Source organism: Rhinichthys klamathensis, unplaced genomic scaffold (assembly GCF_029890125.1).
Source record: "Rhinichthys klamathensis goyatoka isolate OS25496 unplaced genomic scaffold, OSU_Roscu_1.1 h1tg000275l_1, whole genome shotgun sequence".
NCBI lineage: Eukaryota > Metazoa > Chordata > Actinopteri > Cypriniformes > Leuciscidae > Rhinichthys > Rhinichthys klamathensis.
In genome coordinates, this window is record NW_026606794.1 from 258,337 (window position 1) to 269,551 (window position 11,215).

Consider the following 11,215-nt stretch of genomic DNA (forward strand, 5'->3'; position numbering starts at 1 on the left):
TTTTTGCCAAATGGTCTTTTTTGCAAAATGGTCCAAACATGCAAATTGGTTGATAACATAACTACAATAAAGTAACCTATATTTCACAATACCTCGTTTATAAAGTGCATTGGAAAGTCAAACTATCTTTACTTAAAATGTTCTTATACTGAACATGTTAATTTCCTGTCATCTCTTGGAATATCTGAATGCAGGTTTTTCTTAAAATCTGTCATTATTAGCAGAAAACATTTTACACATGAGGAAACCCAATTGTTTAGTCGATAATTCAATAAGGTCCATATACAATCTCTTTCTAACTTGTGCTCGGCCTTAAAAGTAACACCTTGTAATTGTATAACTATAGCATTTGTTACAATAAGGATTTAATTATAGTAAGACTATTGATGGCTCCTCATTACCATGCTTAGGCCAATGTTAACTTTTTTTATCTATAGCATTTGTTATGAAAAATAGCAACCTACGCATTTAGAAACTATAGCTACAACATGCCACAGTTGTAATATAAATCTTTACTGAAAAATCTATTCCCTTAACAGAGATTATCTATTATAAATTGTACAACACAATAAATACAATAGAAAAAGCTTTCTAATGGCGCTTTTCCATTACCAGTACCAGCTCGACTCGACTCAGCTCGCCTTGGCTCGCCTCGACTCGGCTCGCTTTTCGCTCCGTTTTCCATTGCAGAAAGTACTGCCACAAATAGTACCCGGTCGTCATAGCGACGCCTTTCGTTCCTCGTTGCCCCATCAAGCTCTCGCTGGATCCTCTCTTCGGCAACCAAACAAAGGAATGTCTGCGCCTCCTCGTTTGACCACGGCGTATTCTTCCGAGTTGCCATAATAATAGTAGTAAGTTTAGTAACTATCTCTGGCCAAACTATTTAAAAATGGCGGGGTTATTCTGGATACTCCATCTGGCGCGTGCAATGATGACGCAGATTCTCTGTGACCAATCAGCAGTCGGCATTGTTTTCACGTCACATTTTAGTATCGCCTTAGCTCGCTTAGAACCTCGCCGGAGGTGGTACGAAAAAAAGTACCCGAAAGCAGGTACAGGTACAACTTTTACACAGTGGAAAACCAAACAAAGGCGAGTCGAGTCGAGTCGAGCCGAGCCGAGGCGAGCTGGTACTGTGTAGTGGAAAAGCGCCATTAATAATGTTAGTGCAGGATGATGTTTTCCCCTTTTTTTCATCAGTCTTTTTAGTGGCTGTTTTAGATCATGTTTGACTTTCTCTGAAGCGTTTTACTACATTCTCAATAGAATTCAAATGGGTTGCACATTTTATCATCAGCGTCGCATAGGAACGGCTAGTGCAAATTTGATCACACTTTTGGAGAGCGTGGTGAACTCGCCTAAGGTGATTCACGCGCCACTCATGCAAAATTTAAACAATTGGGCTTCAGTCACAGTCATATTGCACAGATAATTGACCCGGTCAGTTCGTACAGCTTATAAAAGCTTCGAACACGCGATATTAATTAATAGCCGGATTCTATGTTTCGGTGTGTGAGTGCTCAGCAACATGTGAGAAGTGCCAGTACGCAAGAAAAAGTGAGGGTACTCTACTGATTAAAATATAGAAGTGCAGATACCGGTCCGTACCGGCCCAATTCAAGCACTGATGTGAGCATGTAAGATATGATGCTGCTGCATAAATAGGCATAGATAAATCCCATAGCAGATTTAGGCAGGTGGAGCTGGGGGAGGTGGATGGTTTCAGAGAACTCTGATGCACAGCACGACTAGCTTACAGCAAACAATGAACCAGACTATTTAAATGTTGAGCAAGCAATCTCATTGGCTGCAGAATCATCAGAGGCCAATCGACTTGTGCCATGTGGTAATGATGTGATTCCTTGCAAATTGCATGTAAAGGACCGATCATCTTGCACCCTCTAAAGTTTGACTCATCAAGAAACAAATTATTAAATGGATGAAAATAAGAATAAACCAGAGAAGCCACTGGGCTGAAGAGCAGACACACATAGCAGTGCCTTGAGGTATTCTGAGTAAAACTCACTGACGACACAAAATGTGTGAAATACACAAATTCTATTTTTGTTCTATTGTTGCCTCGTTATTGACACCCAAACCTCTCCACACACAACAGACACACTCTCATTCACAGGCGAATCTCCCCGGAGACTGTCATCACAAGCTCAGGAGAGAATACAACCTAGAATGCTTAGTAAGGCACTGCATCATCTATTCAGATCGATTATTACCTAAAATGAAAAAGGAAAACTGTTTCAGATCAGCAGAAATGGAACTATTGTGCTCACTGTTGCTTGAGTGTGAGATCACCTGCTGTGAACTAGAAAGCAGAGAAAGATATAAGTGAGATAGGCCTACATTATAAAAAGTTGATTTAGTGAATTTGTGAGAAAAAAAAAGAGAGATGCAGAGGTGTATACACGGGTTTCCTGTTTACAAATATTACAGGGTGCTTGGGCATACCAGAGGCAGAAAGCCAGATTGGTGAGCTGGTCCGCTACTGCAACAACCTTAAGTATTGAAGCTTTCCTTATTGTTTGTATTGTTTGTATATAACTGCTGACTCAATAAAATGTGCTTTTAGTTGTATCTATTAGTTGTTACTGTGATGAATGAATTATCATGTTAAGCTAATGTAATAGCCAATGTTAGCAGAGCAGCATCTACTGGACAGCCCGAATTTACTTTTATATAAGTTACGTTACGCTTGTTTACGTTACAGACACCACCACTATGCTAGCCTACTAGCCTACTACACGAAACCACGAAACACGTCTTTTTTCTGCCTCCCGGTTGCGTGCGCAAGCAGTGATGACGTTGCCGGGAAATCCATGTAGGCTATTTGTATCCACTTTATTTAAAGGTAAAGTTCTAGTCTCTCTATCGCCATCTGTGGTTGATACATAACATTGCATGTCACTTGCGAGGAACATTTTACATTACATTATGAAAATATGTCATATGAGCAATTAAACCTTATGTGTTTATAAAAAAATATTACATTTCCAGCCAAATCGGGAAAAAAATCATAATTACAATTGTATCATAATGCCTCAGGATGAGTAAAAAAAAAAAAAAAAAAACTCTGTTGTGTGCCATTGAAGTCGGCATGAAACATAAGTTGCGATGGCATTTTCTTCCCTATTATTATGTATTAAATGTAGGACGAGACTTTGTGGATTTTGGAATTTTGTGGAATGGGAATTGATTGGATCGTTGAATCATGTCATGTCAGGTTGAATCTCAGGTTAAATCTCAGGTTGTCCTGCCCTCATGCCAGTAAACACGTCATCAGAGAAGAGAATAGGGAGGGGAAGATATATTTTTATTAAAGATAACGAGGGCATAAAAATGTAAAAACAAATAATGATATAGGCTAGGATAAATCATCTCTGATAAATACTGCAGTACATAAAAAAATAAGAATTGTCCATTTTGATTTCATGATGACTTTAAGAAAACATTTTCTATAAGAGCCGTGCATTTTCTGTTGGGAATCTGAAGTGCTTTTGAAATGGTTGAAATGGGCTGCATGGCTATAAAAAAGTAAAACAGTCAAAGTGACAAACTGGATGAATGGAACATCATGAATAAAATCTGAATTAAATTGATTCACCATTTTCTGGCCTAAATGTCCTTAATAACAGGTGAATGTGTCCAGGTGCATGATGGGCCCCTGCTGACTCATAAAGCTAAAACTACATGACCTTCAACAGCAATGACAATTAAAGAACCACAGCATCTTTTAAAGGGCTCACATTCTTCTTTCCCAACACACACTCTCAAAGAAATATATAAATAACAGCTTTAATTGGAGACCTTTTACAAGAGTGTCAGGATATGAATTCATTTGCATGAGGTCCTCTGTCTGCTACTGACTGGATGAGTCCTTCTATAGCTGTTGGCTAGATGAGGACTTTTATAAACAACATAGAACTCTGCAAATGGACTGATGGTTGGATGTAACAAGTTAAATATAGTTAGACAGCATAAATGTAAAGACTGTCTCAAATTGTTGGTTAAAAGAAATGCTGTCTTCTGAAGTAACTCATTTTGGCTAAAAATGTCTTTGGCAACATCCAAGATGGCAGATGAAAAATAAATTTTATATATATAAATATAGTGAAAACATTAATACTGTGAAAATGTTTCTTGACCACTAAATCAGCCTATTAGAATGATTTCTGAAGGATCATGATTCATGTGACACTGAAGACTGTAGTAATGACTTGAAAATTCAGCTTTGCAATCACAGGAATAAATTATATATTATATTAAAATAGACAACATTATTTTTTGACAAAATTACTTTTTTACATTTTTACAAATAGTTTATATTTTTTACTGTATTTTTGATCAAATAAATTCGCATAAGAGAGTTCAGCTGCAGATGTAGGAATAACTATTGTCTAAATCTCACACAAATCTTTCCGGCTTTTTACATATTCATTATACATCATCTTTATTAAAGGGATAGTTTACCCAAAAAAGAAAATCTGTCATCATTTACTCACCCTCAAGTTGTTCCAAACCTTGCCGAACACAAAAGAAGATATTTTGAAGAATGTGGGCATAAACAGTTGATGTACCCCATTGACTTCCATAGTATGGAAACAAATGTGGAAGTCAATGGGGCCCATCTGTTTGATTACTAACATTCTTCAAAATATCATCTTTTGCTTTCAACAGAAGAAAGTAATTCATAAAGGTTTGGAACAACTTGAGGGTGATAAAAAATGACATTTAACTTTTTGGGTGAACTATCCCTTTAAGACATCTTCCTTGTTGACTGTTGGCTGCTCAACACAGCGTATAGGTGATTTTATCCTTGTGGGGACATTTGGTCCTCAAGATGTTGACAAAACCTGACCAGACACACAGACACACACATTAGTCTCACTGACCCATGACCCAGTTTTCGGAGATGAACCCATCCCACTTCAGCAGGTATCAGCACAAATATAATCAAAAATACTCAACCTTAAGCTGTGTGTGTGTGTGTGTGTGTGTGTGTGTGTGTGTGTGTGTGTGTGTGTGTGTGTGTGTGTGTGTGTGTGTGTGTGTGTCAGATGCCTATAGGCAAGGGAGTTTTTCTTGATAGCCTCAGTGAATAAGACTGAGCAGTTGCACTTGAGAGACTGTGTGAGTATGAATTTCTGAACACGGCTCAGAAAAGACACCACTCCCCCAAACTGTCAAGGCTAAACTCCTTTGGTTGTTATGGAGACGGAGAAGGTGAATGAAGGAGGGAGGGAGGATGGATGGAGGGAGTGAGAAAAAGAGGGAGCAGTCGTGACACGGAGAAATGCCCGGCGGGCCAAAATCAAACTGGCAGGAGTGTGACATGACAAATTGTTGCTGCGCCCACAAAACGCTGGTAGACATGATGGATGGTGTACCAGCACACAAACAGCTGAGCACACACACACATATAAATGGTAAATAAGTCTTGTGATAATGATAGTGTGTGATTTGAATTCCAGACAGAAACGCTTCCAAGGAAAGCACATTACCATGTAGCAGAAAAATGAAAGGGATGAAAGGAGAGAGAGAGAGAGTGAGAGAGAGAGAGAGAGAGAGAGAGAGAGAGAGAGAGAGAGAGAGAGAGAGAGAGAGAGAGAGAGAGAGAGAGAGAGAGAGAGAAAATGAACACAACTCAGGAATTATTGGCTTCTCCATTTAGCCTACACAGAGGTCGAATAAAAAAAAATGGAATAAAAAAATAATACACCTATATATTCACACAATACAATGTCTGTCAAACGTTGGAGATTAATGTCAATCTGGCGTTGGATTCTGACATCCACCTGATTTTCGAATTTTGTCATTGTTTTGGAGCACACTTGATAACAGAAAGGCTAACAAATTCATACTAAAAGCCAAAAAACTTTGAATAGGGCACTATTTGATGAGGGAACAGCCATGTGGGGTCCGAAACCATTGTGGACATTATTGAGTACAATTATTCAATCTCACATTCAATCCCACTACTGGAACTGTGTTCTAGAAATAAATTTGATATTGATATGAGGGTAGGCCGGCATAGATTCAGAGGCATAAGGTACTGTAAGTATTACATACAACAATGCAACAATAATAAAACAATGCATTGACATTTACTTTTTACTTTTAATGCTTAAAGGGGCTATGTGTAGGTTTTTACTTAAAAAAATCTTTAAGATAGAGTCTTCATTTGTACATTTATGAGCCAACCATAATGTAATAGAAAAAATGACACCTTGACTGTCCACCACGGTTGCCTCTATCAGTCTGTAGGCTCAATTGTCTGTGGAGGAGTCGGGTCCGAATTGGCGTGAAAATTCACAAAATGTGACATCATGCGCGTTCTCGTCTACTTGGGCTTACATCCGTACGGCAGCCATTAGTAAGCAGCGGCAATCGCTAGCAGGAGTGTTTCAAATGGACTCGACCAGCGACCAGCACAATCCAGATACCCACGGAAACTCCTCGTAAAAAAAAAAAAAAAAAACCTTATCTAGTGCGGCCAACGAGCGTGCGAGCGTGTGCACCGAGAACGAGCATGAGACTGGCTGCAGTTTCTCTAACGGCCACTGGTGTCAGTAACGGTAAGAAATTTCAGAACTTCCGCAATGCTCCTTTAAGAACTTTTAAAAACGAGTACTTCTGTACTTTTACTTATGTAAAAATCGGTCTTTACAACTTGTACTTTACTTTACTACTTGTAACAGTAATATTTGACCAGTAGTATCTGTACTTTCACTCCAGTAAGGAAGTTGTGTACTTTGTCCACCTCTGCATTTACATGAACACTCTGGACCCTAGGCTGCCCTCCAAGGCTGATCTGCCCTGTGTTCTGATACTGATCTGTGAGTTGGGATCACAAGGATTTATTTAAGGAAAACAATTTTAAAGAACAGAATTTTTTTTAAATTCCATTGCCAAATGATGACATAAATTGAATACATTTAAAACAATTCTTGCAAAAGGAAATCTTTGCCATTCTTGCAAAGGTTGCACTATTCTTGCAAAAACCTTGTAAAAGGCATTTTAATAACTTTTTATATGTGACTTTAAAGGTGTCATAAATTGAGAAATCGAATTTTCCTAGATCTTTTGATGTGTAAGAGGTCATTGTAAAGTTTCAGAACTCAAAACTTCCTTATAGTCCAAAAACAGCTTTCATTGAAACCAAGCTCAGAAGACGACTCATTTTGTCACATTATGACGTAATAGTGCGACGAAAGACCGCCTCTGCAGAATCAGATAAAGGCCTACTTCTACATCATCACGTCTTTGGCCCCGCCCACTGGCGTGAGGTGAGATGAGAAGAGAGATGCAGGATAACTGGACTAAAAATAGCATTACCTTCTGAAGGATCCTAATGCTAGGAAAGTGGTTATTTATTTTCAACCATGTGAATGTCTCTGTAGTAGAGCATTATTTGTTTATACACTGAGGATTCTTTGGTAAATCATGGGAAACAGTCAACTTCAGGTAGCAGGAAAATAATCTGTTATTTAAAGTGTAATTAAATTACATACAGAAAGCGATCAAAGAACTCTCCCTTTATAAACGCTGGAGCTGTCAATCACACAGCGCGAGTTCTGGACTTCAAAACTCCCGTTATTACACTGCACAATAAATCTCTACTTGCATTGTGTTTTCAGAGTGCAGAAATCGAGTTGCAGTGACAAGATCATTGCATTCATGTGTTCAACAGACATGTCTGTCATCGGCTACAAGGCTCAGTGATGAAACCTTTCATGCAATGGCAAACTTTAGAACTAAATATAATGCTATAATCAACACTTCACGATTAGTTAATCTCGACCGCTGTAATTGAATGCAAAAATGCTAGCCAGTCATAGCAGTCGGTGTTTACAGTGAAGTTTCAAAACAGACACGCCCCTTCAAACAATGTTCAAATCAGAGGGCTAAAGTCAGGGTAGAATATGGCCTTTTATTCCTAAATTATGAAAAAGAAATTGTGCAATATGCAGCAAACGACCAGTGCATCTACCGCAGTCAGTCCATGGATGTGTTGTCTGAGGCTAAGACTATGTTAAAAGAAACTTCAGTTAATAGATAGGGAGGAAGATAAAGAGAGATTGGGGAAGGCAGAAAAGTTAAGCAGGGTTTAAACCGTTTTCTCAGTTTCCTCTTGTGCTAAAAGACTCTCTTGAACAATTTATCTCCTCTCACACTATCTCACTCTCATTCTATCCATATCCATATCTTATTTCTGCTCTCTCCTGCTAAACTCATCTTCCTGTGATCATCTGAAGAGAACAGGCATTAGTCAGCTCAGCTGATGTCATACATTCTTTAAACTATACTCTCTCACACACACACACACACACACACACACACACACACACACACACACACACACACACACACACACACACACACACACATTTATACTGTATAAACTGTATTATAACTAAATTTACTGGTATTACTATCCTTGTGGGGACCATAATGTGAATACCAGGAACACACACGCACGCACACACACGCACACACACACACACACACACACACACATTTATACTGTATAAACTGTATTATAACTAAATTTACTGGTATTACTATCCTTGTGGGGACCATAATGTGAATACCAGGTACACACACACACACACACACACACACACACACACACACACACACACACACACACACACACTCATACTCATTATTGCTCTCTCTCTCTCTCTTTCTCTCTGCAAACATTAGTCTCTCTCTGCTGCTGAAAACTGAACCGGATCATATATCCTCTATCGATCAGCCTCAGATCTAATCGGCCAGCCCAGCTTCCCTTCTTTATCTCCTCCTTGTACTTTGTGGAACCTAATTTGTGCTTGCTGCTTCTAGCAAGACCGACCTTTAAAAGGACATAAAGACTGGAAGTGGAACTAAATGGCAAAGTCAAATAACTCACAAAACTCAGCTCTGTCTCCCATCTTAAAACTTTTGAGTTAGTATAGTAAAATCCAAATTAAACAAAAAAGAGGTAATTCTTCCATAATTTATTCACCCTCATGTTGTTGGGTGAAGGAATCTTTTACCCTGCAAAAACAAACTACAAGTACAGTACATCATATAGGAATCTATGACCTTACAATATGGAGTTATATAAGTTAAGTGCAGGAATCAAAAAACAAGCACATCGATTCTTGGAAAGGAAAGAAAAGAACATTAAAGAGTCTCCAAGAAGCACACAATGCAGAATAATATTTGCTTAGCTATATCCATAAAATGGAACTAGACTCTTACAGCTCTCAATGTCATTTGTCTGGGTGTGTCAGTGTAACCTTTAAGGTGCATGCTTGTTGCTTATTCAATCAGTGACATTGAGGAATATATATATTGTATGTGTGTGTGTGTGTGTGTGTGTGTGTACATGCTGAATCTCAGCAGTCTTACGAAATGAGGCTGCTGGTTACACCAACACCACCCACAATCCTCAATACAAGCACACACACTTACACATAGAGGGATGAAGAATATGTCTCATATAGAGGGATGTTTAATGTATCCGTGTGCTTCTCTTTCATATTAAATCCAAAGCCTCCACTGCACTACAGCAAAGTACTCTGAATGGATTAGAATTTATAGACCTTATGTAGCCCCGCCCCTTTTTGGCACGGTGCTCATTGTGTTCTGTCATCCGGTTTGTATTTCCACAGCATGAAGGTAAGATCTTACGGATTTATTTATGAACCTCTCATTTTAAAATCTTCCTGGTAAACTGTGATTTGTTATGACATCCGCTTACATTAACTCTACAATGGGTAAATCCACTTCACGAGCAAATTTCTCTCCAACAGTGATGCCATAGAAATATACACAGCTACACAAAACACAAAATTCTAAAGATGGCTGCGCGCTTGTTTCTCTGCCGCATAAGGACTGTACACTCTTAGAAGAAAGGGTTCTATATAGAACTTTAAAGGGTTCTTTCAGGCACTTCATAGTGTTTCCCATCATGGGATCGGTTTATGGATTTCATTTTATTTAATTAATTTAGTTTTAATTCATATTTAATTTGTATTACCTTGTATGTATTAAACAGTTTGTAAACATACTTTATCACTCAAATAACCTGTTAAACAAGAAAGTATTATGCAATCATAATCAGTAATATGCAATGTCCAAAGCAACAATGGACCAAGTTGACTTTCATTGTATGAATAATAATAAAAACCACTGAGACATTTTAAAAATATCTTCTTTTGTGTTCCAAAGAAGAAAGAAAGTCATATGGGGTTGGAATGAAGAGAGGGTAAGTAAAATGACAGAATTTTCATTTTTGGGTGAACTGTCCCTTTAAGAAAATAACACATCCAGCTTCAACAGAGGCCACGGCAGCTTTACCCAGATCAGAGCTCTGTGGGTGGGGTGAATTGGTGCACAGATCACGAGGCCACTGCACTACACAGCCAGATAATTGAGTCCACATGCGGAGCTAACAATCTACAACTGGCCAGACAGTCTGTGCATCCTTAATTAGTGTGTGTGTGTGTGTGTGTGTGTGTGTGTGTGTGTGTGTGTGTGTGTGTGTGTGTGTGTGTGTGTGTGTGTGTGTGTGTGTGTGTGTGTGTGTGTGTGTGTGTGTGTGTGTGTGTGTGTGTGTGTGTGTGTGTGTGTGTGTGTGAGACGTTGTAAATGAGCAAGCATCGACCAGTTTTGTCCATGCAAGGATAATGGCACCCAAATCGCAAGATCACAATGTCCTCTGTGTCATTCAAAAAGGCTTCACACACCCATATACACAGAACAGTGAGCCATCATTAGCATGTGCAAAATGCATACTAGCCTCAATATATCACATTCACATTTATCGCCTTGTTTTCTCTAGCATTTTCTACTCGATATTGCATACTCTGATTTCTCTTCTCCCCATTTCACTCCATCCATCTCTTCATCAGTGAGACCTCTGAGACTTTGAGTCAGGGTGACTATCAATCAATGGTAGGGCGTGTGTGCTTCTGGGTTGCCTCAACCCACACACATATGCACTTACTGAAAAATGGATGACTGAAAAAAAGATTTAAAAAAAAGTTGTAAGAAAGGGAGGGAACGAGAGAGACTGGATAACAACTCTGCGCACACCAGCATATATTTGCTTATTTGATATTACATATATGCAGAAATGAAAGCTGTTTGGGGAAAACATATCATTCACATGCATGCCTAAAAATTATACACCTACTTTATTTTCATGCAG